Raw genomic sequence first — 19,349 nt, 5'->3', positions numbered from 1 at the left:
AAGATGAAGATGCCAAGCACCAAGGGAATCCTAACCGTAGTCGGGGACTATAAGAAGTCGTCCGCCTGCGCGGCAGATAGCATCCAGCTAGCCGAGTCCCTCGTGATCGCAGCAGAGAAGCGACTCCTTGACCGGGTTGTGGCAATGGCAGGCAAGCAGCTGGAAATGTCGCCAAACCCCAAGGAGTCGGAGGCTGAGGGCTTGTTCAAGCCGGCAAAAGAAACAAAGAAGATACCCTTGGACCCGGAGCACCCGGAGAGGCACGTGGTCATTGGTGCAAACCTTGACAGCAAATAGGAAAGCGAGCTTGTCGATGTGCTGAAAAAGAAGAGAAGAGAAGAGTCATTGGAGAAGAAATAACCCGACTTCTAGCAGCCGGCTTCATTATGGAAGTGTTCTTCCTAGAATGGTTAGCCAACCCAGTCCTTGTGCTGAAAAAGAATAAGCAGTGGCGTATGTGTATTGATTATACCAGCCTCAACAAAGCTTGCCCCAAAGATCCATTTGCTTTGCCAAGAATCGACAAGTGATAGACTCCACAGTCGGATGCGAGCTGTTGAGTTTCTTGAATGCATACTTAGGGTATCACCAGATCAAGATGAACCCAGTCGACAGGCTGAAGACCGCCTTCATCACACCATTCAGAGCCTTCTGCTACCTGACCATGACGTTCGTCTTGAGGAACGCCGGCGCCACGTTTCAGCGTTGCATGCAGAAGTGTCTCCTCAAGAAACTCGGCAAGAACGCCCATGTCTATGTGGACGACATTGTGGTAAAGACGGAGAAGCGTGGCACTCTGCTAGAGGACCTCAAGGAAACCTTTGAAAACTTGCGCTGCTTTCAAATCAAGCTCAACCAGGAGAAATGTGTGTTTGGAGTACCAGCCGGCCAGCTTCTTGGCTTCCTGGTCTCAGAGCGCGGCATAGAGTGCAACCCTGTGAAGATCAGGGCCATCGAAAGGATGGAGGTACCCACCCGACTGCTGGATGTGCAAAAATTCACCGGCTGCTTGGCATCCATCAGTTGTTTCATCAGTCGGTTGGCCGAGAAGGCTCTTCCCCTGTACCAGCTCATGAAGAAGACCACTTTTTTCGAGTTGAATGACAAGGCGGACGAAGCTTTTCTCCAACTCAAGAAGGTGTTGACCACTCCGCCTGTCCTGGCGGCTCCGACTGCTAAGGAGCCCATGCTTCTCTACATCGCCGCCACTAGCCGGGTGGTCGGCACAGTCATAGTCGTGGAGCGCAAAGACGACGGCAAGGCACTACCAATCCAAGCGTGAAAGTGTGACTTGATGGCCGGTGTATTACCTGAGCGAAGTGTTGACTGCCTCCAAGCAGAACTACCCCCACTATCAGAAGATGTGCTACGGCGTGCACTTTGCCGCCAAGAAGCTGAAGCCATACTTTCAAGAGCACCCAATCACTGTTGTCTGTACTGCTCCACTTGCCGAGATCATTGGAAGCCGAGATGCTTCGCGCCGAGTGGCCAAATGGGCCATAGATTTGGCCCCCTACACCATCTACTACCAGCCTCGCACCACCATCAAGTCACAAGCGCTGGCCGACTTCCTCGTCGACTGGGCCGAGACCCAGTACCTGCCGCGAGCGCCGGACTCTACCCATTGGCGGATGCACTTTGATGGTTCCAAGATGCGCACCGGTTTGGGAGCCGGCATCGTCCTCACCTCTCCCAAAGGCGACAAGCTCAGATATGTGTTGCCAATTCACTTTGCCGCCTCGAACAACGTAGCTGAATATGAAGCACTCATACACGGGCTCCGGCTTGCCAAGGAACTTAGCATTCGCCCGATCCTGTGCTATGGTGACTCCGACTTGGTGGTCCAGCAGTCTTCAGGCGACTGGGATGCCAAGGACGCTAACATGGCAAGCTACCGCTTCCTCATCCAGCAACTCAGTGGATACTTTGAAGGGTGCGAGTTCCTCCATGTGCCATGAAACGACAATGAGCAAGCCGATGCTCTGGCATGGATCGGCTCCAACCGGCAAGCAATACCAGCCGGCGTCGCCCTACAACGCCTCCTCAAGCCGTCTGTCAAGCCGTCACCAGAATCCAATTCCATCTTCGTACCGGCTCCTCCCGAAGCAGTCGGATCCGACTTGGGGACCCCAGCAGCCGGCTCGGGGACTTCGGCAGGTGGCTCGGGGGCTGCAGCGGTCGCACCCGGCCCGGGGACTTCAGAGCCCGGCTTGGGGACTGCAGCAGTCGGCCCAGGGACTTCATCGACACAACAAGCGGCAGCCGACTCCAACCCGCCGCCTCCCAGCCCAACCGCCCTCATGCAAGTTGCAGTTCTGGCAGTCAAAGAAATAGCAGCACCTTCATGGGCGCAGCCCATCCTCAACTTTCTGGTGAACAAAGAGAAGCCGACTGATGAGATCTCGGCCCGACAAGTGCAACGTCGGGCAGCAGCATATACCATTGTCAACAGAGAACTTGTGAGGCGCAGTGTCGCTGGTGTGTACCAGCGCTGCGTTGAACCAGAGAAAGGCCAAGCAATCCTCAAATATATCCACCAAGGCGAGTGTGGTCACCACGCAGCTTCAAGATCACTTGTTGCCAAAGCTTTCCGCCACGGTTTTTTCTGGCCGACTGCTTTAGAAGATGCCAAAGACTTGGTCCAGAAATATAAAGGGTTCCAGAAGTTCCGCTCCAAGCCACATTTGCCGGCTTCTGCACTCAAGACCATCCCCATTGCCTGGCCCTTTGCCGTCTGGGACTGGACATGGTGGGACCATTCAAGACAGCACGCGGCAGCATGACTCACTTGCTCGTCGCCGCGGACAAATTCACCAAGTGGATAGAAGCAAAACCAGTCAAGAAGTTGAATGGTCCGACTGCTGTGACTTTCACCGCAGACATCACCACTCGGTATGGAATACCACACAGCATCATCACCGACAATGGCACAAACTTTGCCAAAGGTGCCTTGGCTCATTTCTGCATGACGCAGGGCATCCGGCTGGACTTAGCGTCCGTTGCCCATCCGCAGTGAAACGGCCAGGTGGAGCGGGCAAAAGGCCTCATTTTGTCCAGCATCAAGCCCCGACTGGTCGAGCCTCTGGAGCGTTCGGCCGGCTGTTGGCTCGACGAACTGTCAGTCGTCCTCTGGAGCCTGCGCACAACTCCAAACAAGTCAACCGGCTTCACGCCTTTCTTCCTCGTCTACGGTGCTGAAGCCGTCATCCCGACGGACATAGAATTTGACTCCCCCGAGTCACCATGTACACTAAGGAGGATGCAAAAGAAGCACGAGAAGACAACGTCGATCTGCTGGAAGAGGGCCGGCTGTTGGCACTCAGCCGGTCCATCATCTACCAGCAGAGTCTACGCCGATACTACAATCGGAAGGTCAAGCCAAGATCTTTCCAAGAGGGAGACCTTGTGTTCCGGCTGATCCAGCGAACAGCCGGCCAGCACAAGCTCTCGGCTCCTTGGGAAGGCCCCTTCATCATCAGCAAAGTTCTGGGCAACGACTCCTACTACTTGATCGATGCTCAGAAGCCCAGAGCACGCAAGAGAGACGACTCCGGCAAGGAGACAGAGCGGCCGTGGAATGCAAACCTCCTTCAAAGATTTTACAGTTGATACAGTATGTACCACGCTACCTTTTGTATTAAGTACGAAGACTCCGGGTCCCCGGAGAAGAGCTCGGGGGCTACCCTCTTTTATCTATATGATAAGTATTACGCCTATGAATGTGTTATTTTATTATTCGGCCTGGCACCGGGTTCGACCAGTCGGCCCGGGGGCTCGCCGCCTTGTACTATGTGGTGCTTCATGCAGTCGGACAAGTAGTGTGTTGGCACCTAAACCTTCTCCTGCCAGAAGCCGCAGCTCGCAGATCGACTGTCCGGTGGGCAGGAGTTGCAGAAAGAGTGTTCACACGAAAAATGGCTAAGGACCCAAAGCACGCACATAGTCCAGGCCGGCATCCCGCCTCATTGACCGGCTGCTGAGCAGAAGACCCGCCGGCTTCTACTTAACTTGCTAACGCTCTAGTCGGCTAAGTACCTGTTCTCCCGAAGTAAGCTGAGTACTTGACCCAGCCGCAGTTCGCAGAGCGGCTGTTCGGCTGGCAAGACGGCAGCCAAGGGAGGGCGGCAAAGGCAAAAAGCCAAGGAGCAGAAAGCAAGAAAAGTCAGAACTCGGCAGAAGCACAACTTGTATGGAAGAATATTTACATAACAAAAGGCCCTTGGCCAGCATTCAACAGAGTTTGAAATACACCCCGCGGGGTGAATTGTGCAAATTTAACAAAGTTTGTCGAGACTGATAAAGCAGGAAAAATAAAGATAAGTCGGCGGCCTAGGGAGCGGCAGAGGGGTCTGGCTGGTTGGCGGAATCGGTAGTGCCGGTTGGCGGACTGGACGGCAGGTCAGTCTCCGCTTGGTCGCCTCCAGCAGCAGTCGGCGCACTCGAGCACGGCTCGTTGTTCGAGGCACGGTCAAGCTGAGGCTGGCTGTCCGCTACAACCTCTGGCATATCCTCTTCGCCTTCCTCGTCCTCCTCGCCTTCTCCCTCGTCGCTGGAGTCGATCATCTCGGCCGAGTCTTCGTCATCCTCCGGGTTCAGCCCGAACCACTCCGGTGGCGCCTCGGCACCATTCTCAGCCAGCTCAGGAATGAAGATGCTGGTGTTGGTGTATTCGGTGCTCGCTGCTGCCCGTCTGACAAGGTCGCGCTCCACCGCCACCAGCTCCTCCTGGGCCTCCTGCCGAAACGTGGTCAACTGGGCTAGATTTAGCCCAGGATACCACGCCTTGACGAACTCCAAGGCCCGGCGCGCCCCAGCACGGGCCGAGGAACCCTTCCAAGCCTCGAGTCGGCCAGCCGCCACCTCCAGCCAGTCGGCAGTCCGGCTGGGAGTGCGCGGAGCCGGCATGTCTAGCCACAGGGTGGAGATCGCCTAGGCCCCGACACGCCGAAGACGGCGTAGCATCCGATGAGCCGGCCGAAGACGGGCCTGGATGCTGAGAAGTTGTTCGCTAAGAGTCCGGGGGGCGTTGGTGGCGATCAACCCACCTTTCGCCCTTCGTTCTTCGCGACAAGCCTCAATAGCCTGGTTGGCAGTGCCAGAGTGGCCAGGAAAGAAGTCTGCTCAGGCAGAAAGCAAAGAAGTCAAAAGCTAGAAGCCGGCTCGATCAGCAGCTGGCAGCTCAAATAAGAAAAAGAAGAAAGCTTACCATCAACATGTCTTCAATCCTGCCAAAGCCGGCAGTCAGCAGCGCCTCCTTATCGGTCCAGGTGGAGCATTCCGTCTCAAACTCAGTGAGGAGACTAGACTCTTTCACCTCCTCCTCCTCCTCGGCCTTCGGGAGAACCTCCGCCTGCTCCGTCAGTTGTTTGGCCAGCCGGTCACGCTCCTAGGCCAGCTCATTGCACTCTGCCTCCTTGGCGCGCAACACGGTGTTGGCCTCACCCAGCTGCTGCTGCAAAGCAGCGTTGGCGTCTGCGAGAGTAGAGAAAGAAAAGACATCAATGATCAACAAAGAAGAAGTACAGTTGCCGGGGAGATCCGGCCCGACTGCTCAGCAGTCGGCCCGAATCTCGGGGGCTACAGCCCGCGGGTGCGCTATCGCGCCCCCCTAGAGAAAGAGGTTATCAACAGCCAACAAAAGGAAGCATAGTTGCCTGAAGATCCGGCCCGACTGCTCAGCAGTCGGCCCGAATCTCGGGGGCTACAACCCGCGGGTGCGCTGGCGCGCCCCCGCAGAGAAAAAAAATTAGGACTTACTCCGGCTTTCCAACAAGTCGGCGGTCCGACGGTCCAGATCCCGAATGTTGGAGTTGAAGGTGATCGCGCGGACGTTATGATAGTCCTATAATGAAGATAGCAGATAAAGTTAGCACTTGGAGCTTGCCAATTAAATTTCCAAGCCGCCTGCTCAGCAGCCGGCCCGAAACTCGGGGCTACACCCAGTGGGTGCGCTGGCGCGCCCCCACAGAGAAATACAACAATCAAAGATGAAGAGATAAAAGACATACCCGAATGGCCGCTCGCGAGTCCAAGAACACCTTGTTCCACTGCTTAAGAGTGTCGGCCTTAGCTCGGAGTCTGGCCTGGACGTCTAGGATCGCTTGGTTCAGAGCGCCCGTCCCACCTCCACGCACCCATTCAGTGGGCGCGACGCTGGTCGGTTCGGCATCCGGGACGGACGATCTTGCAGCGCCGGCTTCCAGCGGTCGTGGCGCTGAGGCCGCCTTCGCGCCTCGGCGGCGCGATGGTGTGCGGGCCTCAGGAGTCGGGCCCGTCACCATCTCATTTCCGGCCGGAGGCGCCGGCGGGGCAGCCGTCTGTTTGTCCTGCGCTCCTCCAGACGGTGGTGGCGGAGGCATGACCACCTCCGGCATGACGACATCGCTGCCTTCCCTCTCCATGACCGGCTCTTCGTCGCCGGCTCCCCCAGTCGGCGTCGTGAACTCTGTTGGTGGCGGCGCGGAGTTCAAGGGAATGACGAATAGCGGCGCCTGACGGCGCGCGGCCTCTTCAGCCAGCTTCTTCGCCGCGGCATCGGCCTCAGCCACCGCTAGCTTCTTCAACGCGGCGGCCTCCGCCTTGTCCGCCTCCGCCTTCTCCATGCGGGCGGCTTCCTTCTCCTCGCGCGCCTCCCGCGCGTTTCATTCCTGCGCCTCCCGGAGGTCGGCTGCAGGGTCTATTCGCCGGGTGGTGGCAGAGGTCTCCGCCGACCCAATGACGGAGGCGGCAGCCGACTTCTCAAGAGAGAGTGGGGCCCTGAGTCAAAAAATAAAAGAAGAGAAGCTCAGATAGAATCAACAAGAAAGGAAAGCACAAGAAAAAGATACTTACGCCGACACCATAGGAGGCGCCTTCGGAAGCTTCTCGAACTTGGTCGCCTTCGCGGCGGTCGGGTTCTTGGTCTTCTTCGACACGCTGCTGAACAAGACGGCGCCTTATTTGCGCTTACGTGTGCCGCCTCGAGTAGCCGGCTCGGCAGAAGGGCCCACGTCCGCCTTGCCGGTGCCTCGCGCATGGCGGCTCGTCTTCCTCATCATCATCATCGGGCCAGGTCTCGAGGCCGCCTCCTTCCTCAGATCTGCCTATTGTGTCGCCGCTGCCTATGGCGTCGTCTTCCAGGGTGGCCGCCCCCTAGTCGGGGTCGTCCACGTCGCTCACCTCCCGGTCCGGCTGGTAGCCTCCACCCGGCCCCACGACGGTGGCCGTCGCCGGAGACATGTAGATCTGCGTTCAAAGGACCGACTATTCAAGACAAGGACCAAGACAAGTACTAAAAAGGGAAGAGTTGAAGAACTTACAGCAGGCGGCGGGTTGGCGCGGGAGTATGGCCGCTTGCCGTACCGCCAAGACCCTTCCGACAGCTTGAGGTCCTAGATCTCGTTCACCATGCGGGCAACCTCGGCAGTCGGCATGTCCCTCGTGCACAGCCGGATCGGGTCATGATGCCCACTCATCCGACAGATCAGATGAGGCCGGCCTTGGAGCGGGAGAACCCGGCGCTCGACGAAGGCGACCAGCAGGTCGGACGCCTTGAGGCCTTCGGCGTCCGTCAGCACCCGGAATCGGTTGATGGCGGCGGTGGCATCGGCCGACACGGGCTTCGGCTTGTAGCCCCAGTTGGCCTGAGGCTCGGCTAGAGGGCCGGCTTCGTAGGGCGGTAGGTTGATGAAGTCGATGAGAGGGTCGACATTCTCCGCGTAAAAATATGATTTCTGCCACAGTTTGACCGACTGTGACAGCTTGATGGCGGGGAAGGCATTCCTCAGGGACGGACGGCGCACCACGATGAAGGCACCGCATTGGGCCGCCTTCTCCTTAGCGGAGGTGCCCAGTTTGGTGTAGAAGAATGCTCCCCACAACTCGATGGCGGGGAGGATACCGAGATAGCCCTCGCACATCGTGACGAAGGCGGACAGCAGCGTCACGGTGTTTTGCGTCAGGTGATGCGGCTGAAGATGGTAGAAGTCAAGGAACGAGCGAAAGAACCCACTCGCCGGCAGGCCGAAGCCGCGGAGGAAGTGCGAGCAGAAGATAACCCGCTCGCCTCCTTGCGGCACCAGTGAAATCTCTTTCTCCGGCGGCACACGCACCTTGACGAAGCCCGCGCCGTGTGGCGCGAAGAAAGGCGAGATGGTCGTCGATCACGACGGAGCCATCCCAGTCCCCCCCTCTCACGCGCCATGGAGTTCGAGCTGGACGGAGAGATGGCGCGGCGGCGGGGCAAAAACCGCTGCGGAGCAAGAAGCTTGGGGCAAAGGAGACCGACGGCGGCGAGCTGCGGCGGCGCCTCGGCGAAGCGCGGAGGTGCGGCGGCAGCAAGGAGAGGAGAAAGATGAGAATGGCAAAGGGAGAGGAGGGCGCGCGTGCTCTGCCGCTCCCCTCCTCCCCCTACTTATAGCCCCTGGGCTACGAAGACGAGGGGGCGGGGCATGGGATCATGGGATTAACTGCGCCCACGACCCCATGACCCCGCGATTATTGCGCAAGTTACTGCGTGCAGTAACTCCGCCCGGAATCGCAACCATCTGCCTTGGCCGCGGCGGATCCGCCCGCGCGCCGAGGCCCGGTAGTGGCGGGCCCCGCCTGCTGTCGCTTCCCATCGAGCGCGTGGGCTGGCAGGCTGGCCCGGCTAGTTGGTGCTGCGTGGCGTGCTCACAGCGGGCGGCGGACCTGGATGCTTAACAAGCACGCCACCAGGTTCCCGCCTTGGCGTTTCAAAATTATCAGACAAGGCCGCCTGGTCACGGCTGACTCCCAGCAGGCGGCACACCAGGAGACGGACAAAGCATTCGGTGAGAGAACTCAGAGAAGGAAACTGCTGAGGCTTCTTGACTTATTAGCCGCAATGCCTCACCAGCTTCGGGGACTACTGTCGGAGTAATGGGCCACGGGTAGCCTAACCTGAGTCCCTGAGCATTTCAAGATACTCGGGCCAGCTGCGCCCCTCAAGCAACAAGGGTGAAGCGCTGCCTTCTGGTGGCCGGCTGGCTCATACGGTCGGCTGCCAAGAAGACGGCCTAGCACCAGAAGACGGCCCCGAGACGGGCCGACTCCTAGCAGGCGGCCTCCAGAGAGGCCGGCTCCTAGCAGGCGGCCCACGACGCCCTCAAAGGCTGCGCCCCCATTAAGAAGACAAGACAGGATGTGGGTACAGTGTAGCCCATCACCCCACGTCCAGGCCACGGCACAGCCACAGTGCCCCATACAGGCGGAGATCTCCGCACGGCGTGGCACTGCTGCCACTGCACCCTTGACGTCACTCCTATCAGGCGTAGCCCTGCTCCCAGGACGGCCTGTCGGTATGGCCAGCAGGTGGCGGGCCCTACCAGGCAACGAGAGCCTAAAGGGCGGGAGGAGCCTGACCAGTCGGACCTGAGGGAGGCCGGCCTTTAGCAGGCGGCCCACTCCTCCCTCGGGGTCTGTGCACCATTAACCAGATGAGACATGGTGTGGCTACAGTGATCTCCCACCAGACAGCGGGACTGTAGCCACGCCTCCCCAACCAAGTGTGCGTCATTAGCATTACGACTGCAGTAACAAGCAACCGGCAAGACCCGCGAGCGGCGGGAGCAGCCTGTCGGCCCCGTACCAGACCATTCGGCGGGACCCACCAGGCGGCGGGCCCCAGCAGCTGGCGGAGAAGCCGGTGGCCAGAGACGCTGACGGCCGGGACCTACACCCGGCCAGATTACAATTGTACCCCTGGGGGGTAGGCCTATATAAACCCCCCAGGGCACCCATGCAAAGGGTTCGAACCTGTTAGACCTAGACCCACACATAGAGAGAGCGGAGAGCTAGCCATGCTTTCTTCCACCTCTAGCATACAGCTCGAGTAGCACCATTGTACTCACTAGTGCCTTAGTGATCATGCGGAGACCCCGTAGAGCAGGACTAGGGGTCTTATCTCCTAGGAGAGCCCTGAACCTGGGTAAAGTACGCCGGCTTTCGTGTCTACGCCTCATCCCGCTTCCAGGCACCGGCGACGTTCTACTCGCTCCCACCATGATAAGCCATCCTTTGGCATATGTCGCACCCAACCCCCGACATTTGGCGCCCACCGTGGGGCGAGGTGCACCGTTGTTCGGAGACCTGTTCTGGACGGGAACCTTGTTCCTTCCTGGCAAGCGCAGCCAGCCCGCACGCCAGACGGTGTCTGCACCGACGCGCTGCACGACGCGGAGGTCGTCTGCGCGGCGAGCTACCTCGCCGATCTTGTTGGCGAGATTCGCCTCTCCGACGAGCCCGTATCTGACGCGGGCACAGATGGCCCCTAGAGCCGGCTCGTCAGCCTCCTCGACCAGCTCCACGTCGTCAGCGAGCCTACTGTGGACTTGGAGTCGGTTGGTTCTACCGACCCAATGCTTGTCGATTCTGACACGGCGTCGCTCGACGCGTTCCCCACCAATGTGGTGGTCTACGATGAACCGCTTCCTCGCGCGGACAGTGGCGAAAGCACCGTCACGGAGGTGCTTGTCATCAGCCACGGCGAGCACTCTAGAGGAGGTGGCCAGGATCCGCTGCAGACGGCATTGCGGGACCTGGCCGCACCCCTACCCGAAGACGCCGACGGCGAGGCCTTGGAGGCGCATCGCAAGGCGCTCTACGACAGCGCCCAAAAGCTGGCCACGATGAGGCGCCTTTTCGAGGCCTATCAGCGCGAGGTCGATCGCGCCACTGGTGGCACGCCAGCTGCTGGCGAGCCCAGTCGCATAGGTGCCGTTCGGCAACGGGGGGCCGCCATCGGCAGCATGCTGGGAGCCGATCGCCCGACTTACGCCACGCCCCAGGAGAACATACGAGCCGCCCAGGCGGCGACAGCAGAGTTGGAGCATTTGGAAGGCGACGAGCGTCGGTGCATGATGGGCCGCGTGCAGCAGCTCCTTGACGCAGCCCGCCACGCAGCAAGAAGCCGGCTATCGAGTGGTAGAGCCCGGTCCGCGGGCTGAGAATCAGCACCCCCCCCCCCCCCGCCGAGACCATGGCGCGACCTCCCGGACGCCGACTGGTGGCGCCCGCGGACGACGAGACAAGGAGCCGGTTACAAGCCGCAGCCGAACGTACATCACCATCGAGCGCGACCGAGACGGCCGCCCGCGAGCGGTGGAACGACTAGGCGACTACCAACCTCCCCAACGCAGAGAAAGGCGCGTTTCTCCACCGCCTGTTGACCACCCGACACTCGGCGACCGCCTTGGCCCCCGAGAAGGAATCGGAGAAAATGACACCCGCCACCAGATCGACCGCCTCAACCGATCCCTGGCGATAGAAGAAGACGCGCTAGGCCCGCCCTGTTTCGGCCCCCGCATCCGTGACGAGCCCTTCCCCAAAGGGTTCACACTCCCAAGAGATACGCCCAAGTACATGTAACGCCCCGGATCCGATGCGCCAGGTGTCCTTCAGTTATTCGCCGTCCTTACCATGACATTTGCTTGCGTGTTGCATTTTGTCATGTCATCATATGCATTGCATCATCATGTTTTCCAAAACTTGCATCCGGTCTCTTTCTCCGTTGTCCGTTTCGTCATCCGTTGCTCTCACATGCACCCGTTGCACCTCTCAGTCTTTGTTTCGTGAGCGGGAGAAAAATGTTCTCGGAATGGGATGACACTTGGTGTGCGGTGTTGTTTTAGAGTGGGTAGACCGCCTGTCAATTTTCGTTCCATTTGGAGTTCGTTTGACGCCCTAATGGTTAACTGCGTAGCCCGAAACCCCTTTCTCTTTGCAGCCCAGCCCCTCTTCACCACAGCCCATGAACCCATCCAAACCCCCTCCATGCTCTCGGTCCTTGGATCGTGATCATGTGTGCGAAAACCGCTCCCCATTTGGACTCTCCTAGCTCCCTCTACCTATAAATATGGGTCCTCCCCCTCCAAATTCACGAATGAACCCTAGCCCCGCTCCTCCGCGCCGCCGGACATGTCCATCTCGAGCCGAACATGTCCACCGGCCACCTCGCTCCGCCCAATCCAGTGCTGCCACGTCACCCCGCCGCCGCTCTCCTCCAACCGATGCGCGCCACCTCGCCTCCCCCGCGCCCACTTCGCCGCCAGCCACCCGGGGCCCAGATCCGGCCAGCCCCGGGTCGAACCAGGCCGCACCGGGCCCGCTCCGCCCGCGTGCACCTCCGCGTCCCCGCACCAAGCGCCGCCGCCTCCCGCGCATCCCGTGCCGCTGCGCTCCGCCGCCGCCTGCCTCTAGCTCCGCCGCTTGCCGCCTCGCGCGCTGCAGCACCACGCCCACCACCGCACGCCCGCGCCGCCACCCCGCATCGCGCTGCACCGCCGCACTCCGGAGCTCGCCGCCGCTGCGGCCGGCCTCCTCCTCTTCGCCGGCACCCCTCCGGCCGGATCCGGGTCGGGGCCGACCAGATCCGCCTTGCCCCGGTGCTCCTCGCCTCGCTCGGGCCTCCCCGTGCCCTCGCCGGAGCCGGAGTTCCGGCAACCACCACTATTGACCTGAATTGGGACGAGCCGTCCCGCACCGCTCCGTCCCCGCAGATCCCCGTCCATTTTCCCGGAGGTTTTTTCTCTAAGTCCCCAAAAAAATCATGGAGATGCTCCAGAAACATATAGACATGATGCTCATAGGATGCACACACAAAATGCAACGTAAAAGACAAATCAGCAAGTTCTGATAACAACCAGCAGTTAACATCATATAGCACTCTTGCAACGATGATTAGAGCATCAATATGAACTCAAACAAGCATGGCACAATGGAACAAAATGAGGAGCATCTCACAGTGAACATTTTGACATATTATACACTCAAAACGGAGCACGGTGCGCAAAGATACAGCAGGTCAAACTTGCACACATAATATCGGTGCAATCCATGTATTTTTGTGTGCCTTGTGGTGAGCGCATCAAGCTCGTGAAGTAGGGTACTTGTTGTTACTGTTTTGCTAGGCTGAAACTGTTATATCATGTTGCCATGTTCTCTTGATGCTACCAATTAATACATGCTTATTCTGGAGATGTTCACTAAGGATATTTTGTTATACATGTTATGCTCTATCCATCCATGCCCTTGGTTGCAATTATTTCCTGCTGTAGCTTGTTGATATCATGCTACAAACTTGCTAAATAATGTTGCTGTCAGCCTATTAACATTAAGTTCAGTTTTGCCATGTGTTTTGCTAGTGTTCCATGCACCTTATGAAGTTTCTATTGCCATGCTTAGCTTCATAATCATGTATTCTTACTGTTGGTTACCTTGTCATGCCATGTAATGCTCTGTAGTGAGTTGTACAAGCTCACCAACATGCCTACTTATCGCTGTTCCTGCCATGTGCTGTTATTTTCACCAAGTCTGAATCTGTCATATCATTTGCCATGTTTGCATGGATGCTACCATCTTTTCTGTTTATCTTCAGAATAAGTTAAGTAAGGTATTTTGTTAATTGCTTTTAGTAATAGCATCCATGCCTTTGGTTGCCATGATAAGTTCCTGTAGCATGTTGTTTGATAGCTCTAAACTTTGCAACCTGATGTTATTTCTGTCATGTCTAGTGAAATTCTGCTGTCTGTGAAACTGTTATTATTTGCAATCTTGCCATGTCCTTTTGAGCATGTTCTAGTGATTTCTGGAGATAGCTCAGTGTTCATGTTTTGTAATGCTTTACCTGTACATCACGTCCATGTCATTTGTTTCATGTTGAGGTGCTGTAGCATGTTGTTTTGATACTTGCAAGTTGCCTAGTTGCTGTTTTAGACAGCTTGTCCTTTAAACTTGTTTCATGTGTATGTATTGAACCGTTGCTCCGTTTTGAGTGTGCTCTACATGAAACTTGCTTAGTTTTGCATGAAGTTTCATGTTAACTTGTTGCATCCATGTTTGGAGTGTGTTTGCTTGTTGTTTGAATGCATTTTGCATCAATGCCATGTTTAACTTGTTTTGCTCATATCTTCTAGGTCGTAGCTCCAAATTAAATGAACTTTATATGTAACTTGACTAGAATTTCATGTAGATTATTTTGGTGCATCTTAACTTTCTGTTTAACAAGTTGAACATAAGGTTTATTCAGATCTGAACCAATTTTGAAATTTGCATATGGGGACTTACCAGCTCATCTAAACTTGCTTTGATGTGTTGCTCTTGTATGCATCATCTCTTGCCATGCGTAGCCTCATGTAGCCTTGTCATGCATCATACTTGGTTGAGCATCATGTCTTGTTATGTGTTGAGTGTTTACCGTGTGTTTGCTTCTTTCCGGTTGTGCTTGTTCTCGATAGTTCCTGTTTCATTGCGATCGTGAGGATTCGTTCGACTACGCTTGGTTCGTCTTCGTGGCTTCATCTTCTTCATGGACTTGTCCTTCTTCCTAGCAGGATTTCAGGCAAGATGACCATCACCTTGGATCTCATTACTATCATTGCTATGCTAGTTGCCTCAGTGCTATCGCTATGCCGCGTTACCTACCACTTGCTTATCAAGCCTCCCAAATTGCCATGAACCTCTAACCTTTGTCACCCTTCCTAGTAAACCGTTGTTTGGCTATGTTACCGCATTTGCTCAGCCCCTCTTATAGCGTTGCTACTTGCAGGTGAATATGAAGATTGCTCCATGTTGGATTATGTTTATGTTGGGATATCACAATATCTCTTATATTATTAATGCATCTATATACTTGGTAAAGGGTGGAAGGCTCGGCCTTATGCCTGGTGTTTTGTTCCACTCTTGTCGCCCTAGTTTCCGTCATATCGGTATTATCTTCCCGGATTTTGCGTCCCTAACGCGGTTGGGTGTTATGGGAACCCCTTGACAGTTCGCCTTGAATAAAACTCCTCCAGCACGGCCCAACATTGGTTTTACCGTTTGCCTACCTACCACCTATCCTTTTCCCTTGGGAGTAATTAACCCGAGGGTCATCTTTATTTCAGCCCCCCCCCCGGGGCCAATGCTTCTCTAAGTGTTGGTCTGAACTAGACCCACTTGCAGCGCCACCTCGGGGAAACTTGAGGGATGGTTTTTAGTTGTATGTAGTGCTCGTCCGGTCGTGGCCTGAGACGAGATACGCGCGGCTACTATCAGGGTGTCGGCACGCCGGGAGGTCTTGCTGGACTTGTTTTACCATTGTCGAAATGTCTTGTAACCGGAATTCCGAGACTGATCGGGTCTTTCCGGGAGAAGGAATATCCTTCGTTGATCGTGAGAGCTTATCATGGGCTAAGTTGGGACACCCCTGCAGGGTTTGAACTTTCGAAAGCCGTGCCCGCGGTTATGTGGCAGATGGGAATTTGTTAATATTTGGTTGTAGTAAACTTGAAGTAAACTCTTCTAAAATACACCAACCGCGTGCGTAACCATGATGTCTCTTTTAGGGGTTGTTCGAGAGGAGAACACGGTTTTTTGGGTTATGTTTGACGTAAGTAGGAGTTCAGGATCACTTCTTGATCATTACTAGTTGACGACCGCTTGTTAAGCTCCTCTTCTCGCTCTTGTTTCATAAGTTAGCCACCATACTTTGCTTAGCCGATGATGCAACCTCACCACTTTACCCCTTCCTTACCCATTAAGCTTTGCTAGTCTTGATACCCATGGTAATGGGATTGCTGAGTGCTCGTGGCTCACATATTACTACACCAACAGTTGCAGGTACAGGTATTGCGATGATCATGACGCGAGAGCGATGTTTACTTGTTTTGGAGTTCTTCTTCTGCTTCTTCGATCAGGGGATTGGTTCCAGGTCAGCAGCCTGGACTAGCAGGGTGGATGTCATTTGAGTTCCTGTTTGTGTTTCATCCGTAGTCGGATGTTGATCTTGTGTATGATGTTCTGATGTATTCCTGGGGCATTTGTGCCATATGTATGTATTCCCATCTATTATGTAATGTTGATGTAATGATATCCACCTTGCAAAAGCGTGTCAATAGTGGTTCTATCCTTGGTGGGACCTTCGAGTCTCTTTAGGATAGTATCGCATATTGGGCGTGACAGTACACCGGCTCCGTGAAGCCGGAAGACTGGCTGGTCGACTACTCCACAGCCGTCAGCATCGCAAACGGCAACAAGCGCGTTGCCGTGAAGTATGTTCCGCTCATGCTCCAAGGCACCGCCCGGATATGGCTGAACAGCCTGAAGCCCCGCAGCATCAAAAGCTGGGTTGATTTCACCGAAACCTTCATCCGCAACTTCACCAGCACGTACTAGTGGCCGCCCAAGCCTCGCCAGCTCTCCTTGTGCGTCCAAGGCCCCAACGAGTCGACTCACGACTACCTCACGCGCTGGGCCGAGCTACGCAACTCCTGCGAGGGCGTGCACGAAGTGCAAGCTATTGAGTACCTCAAAGCCGGGTGCAGAGAGGGCACTCTGCTCAAGCACAAACTTCTCTGCGACGAGCCGGCCACCCTCGACGAGTTGCTGATCATAGCGGAAAAATACGCCACGGCCGACTCCTCCAGGAAGGCAGAGATTCAAGTTGATGCATGCGGCAAAGTGTCTCCTCAAGCTCCTCGAACCCCGGCTGGTAACGCTAGTCGGCGGCAGCAACAAAATGACAACAAGCGCAAGGCGCCACAACCGGCTTCCACAAGCTGGCAGGTGGCGACAACCGAAGACCAGCAGCTGGAAGGGCAACCTCCTCCCAAGCGTCAGAAGGGCGGCAAGACCAACTGGTTGCCCGCCTTCTCATATGAGCATACTCTCGATGGACCCTGCAAGTTTCACAGCGGTGTGAAGCCGTCCAATCACATCACTTGGAAGTGCCACTCGCTCACCCGGATCACCAAGGGCGATGGACTCCTGCCTCCTCCGCCTGCTGGCCCGCCGCCTCCTCCTCCCCAGCCGGCGGCGGTTCGGCCAATCAGCGCGATACAAGATGAATATCCCTAAGAGCATGGAGCTTATGTCGTGTTCACCAGCGTGGCCGATGATAAGCACAGTAGACGGCAGCGGCAACAAGAAGTACATGCAGTAGCATCAGAGACCCCCGAGTTCACGCATTGGTCTGAAAGGCCTATCAGTTGGAGCAGAGCTGAACACCCGGAGGTGATGCCCTCTCCTGGTTCTTATGCACTGGTCTTGGACGCCACCTTCGCAACAGAGAGGCGGGCTGCTCGTTTCTCCCGAGTGCTGATAGATGGCGGCAGCAGCATCAACATCCTGTACCGTGACACTATGGACAAGTTGGGAATCAAGCAGAGGCAGCTTCAACCCAGTCGGACCATATTCCATGGCATAGTCCCTGGCCTTTCCTGCTCACCAATCGGCAAAACCCAGATAGACGTCCGCTTTGGAGACAAAGATCACTTCCGCCGAGAGCCAGTCTGGTTTGAGGTGGTGGACCTTGAGAGCCCCTATCATGCACTACTTGGCCGGCTTGCTCTGGCCAAGTTCATGGCGGTCCCCCACTATGCTTACCTCAAGATGAAGATGCCAAGCACCAAGGGAATCCTAACCGTAGTCGGGGACTATAAGAAGTCGTCCGCCTGCGCGGCAGATAGCATCCAGCTAGCCGAGTCCCTCGTGATCGCAGCAGAGAAGCGACTCCTTGACCGGGTTGTGGCAATGGCAGGCAAGCAGCTGGAAATGTCGCCAAACCCCAAGGAGTCGGAGGCTGAGGGCTTGTTCAAGCCGGCAAAAGAAACAAAGAAGATACCCTTGGACCCGGAGCACCCGGAGAGGCACGTGGTCATTGGTGCAAACCTTGACAGCAAATAGGAAAGCGAGCTTGTCGATTTCCTCCATGACAATCGGGACATCTTCGCATGGTCTCCTAAGGACATGCCAGGTGTTCCAACGGATTTCACCGAGCACAAGTTACATGTCCGACCTGATGCCAAGCCGGTCAGGCAGCCCTTGCGCCGCCTGTCAGAAGAGAAGAGAAGAGTCGTTGGAGAAGAAATAACCCGACTTCTAGCAGCCAGCTTCATTATGGAAGTGTTCTTCCTAGAATGGTTAGCCAACCCAGTCCTTGTGCTGAAAAAGAATAAGCAGTGGCGTATGTGTATTGATTATACCAGCCTCAACAAAGCTTGCCCCAAAGATCCATTTGCTTTGCCAAGAATCGACCAAGTGATAGACTCCACAGTCGGATGCGAGCTGTTGAGTTTCTTGAATGCATACTTAGGGTATCACCAGATCAAGATGAACCCAGCCGACAGGCTGAAGACCGCCTTCATCACACCATTCAGAGCCTTCTGCTACCTGACCATGACGTTCGTCTTGAGGAACGCCGGCGCCACGTTTCAGCGTTGCATGCAGAAGTGTCTCCTCAAGAAACTCGGCAAGAACGCCCATGTCTATGTGGACGACATTGTGGTAAAGACGGAGAAGCGTGGCACTCTGCTAGAGGACCTCAAGGAAACCTTTGAAAACTTGCGCTGCTTTCAAATCAAGCTCAACCGGGAGAAATGTGTGTTTGGAGTACCAGCCGGCCAGCTTCTTGGCTTCCTGGTCTCAGAGCGCGGCATAGAGTGCAACCCTGTGAAGATCAGGGCCATCGAAAGGATGGAGGTACCCACCCGACTGCTGGATGTGCAAAAATTCACCGGCTGCTTGGCATCCATCAGTTGTTTCATCAGTCGGTTGGCCGAGAAGGCTCTTCCCCTGTACCAGCTCATGAAGAAGACCACTTTTTTCGAGTTGAATGACAAGGCGGACGAAGCTTTTCTCCAACTCAAGAAGGTGTTGACCACTCCGCCTGTGCTGGCGGCTCCGACTGCTAAGGAGCCCATGCTTCTCTACATCGCCGCCACTAGCCGGGTGGTCGGCACAGTCATAGTCGTGGAGCGCAAAGACGACGGCAAGGCACTACCAATCCAAGCGTGAAAGTGTGACTTGATGGCCGGTGTATTACCTGAGCGAAGTGTTGACCGCCTCCAAGCAGAACTACCCCCACTATCAGAAGATGTGCTACGGCGTGCACTTTGCCGCCAAGAAGCTGAAGCCATACTTTCAAGAGCACCCAATCACTGTTGTCTGTACTGCTCCACTTGCTGAGATCATTGGAAGCCGAGATGCTTCGCGCCGAGTGGCCAAATGGGCCATAGATTTGGCCCCCTACACCATCTACTACCAGCCTCGCACCACCATCAAGTCACAAGCGCTGGCCGACTTCCTCGTCGACTGGGCCGAGACCCAGTACCTGCCGCGAGCGCCGTACTCTACCCATTGGCGGATGCACTTTGATGGTTCCAAGATGCGCACCGGTTTGGGAGCCGGCATCGTCCTCACCTCTCCCAAAGGCGCCAAGCTCAGATATGTGTTGCCAATTCACTTTGCCGCCTCGAATAACGTAGCTGAATATGAAGCACTCATACACGGGCTCCGGCTTGCCAAGGAACTTAGCATTCGCCGGATCCTGTGCTATGGTGACTCCGACTTGGTGGTCCAGCAGTCTTCAGGCG

This window comes from Aegilops tauschii, chromosome 3 (assembly GCF_002575655.3).
Source record: "Aegilops tauschii subsp. strangulata cultivar AL8/78 chromosome 3, Aet v6.0, whole genome shotgun sequence".
NCBI lineage: Eukaryota > Viridiplantae > Streptophyta > Magnoliopsida > Poales > Poaceae > Aegilops > Aegilops tauschii.
The sequence above is the reverse complement of the archived record's forward strand: the minus strand, read 5'-3'. Positions refer to the sequence as shown.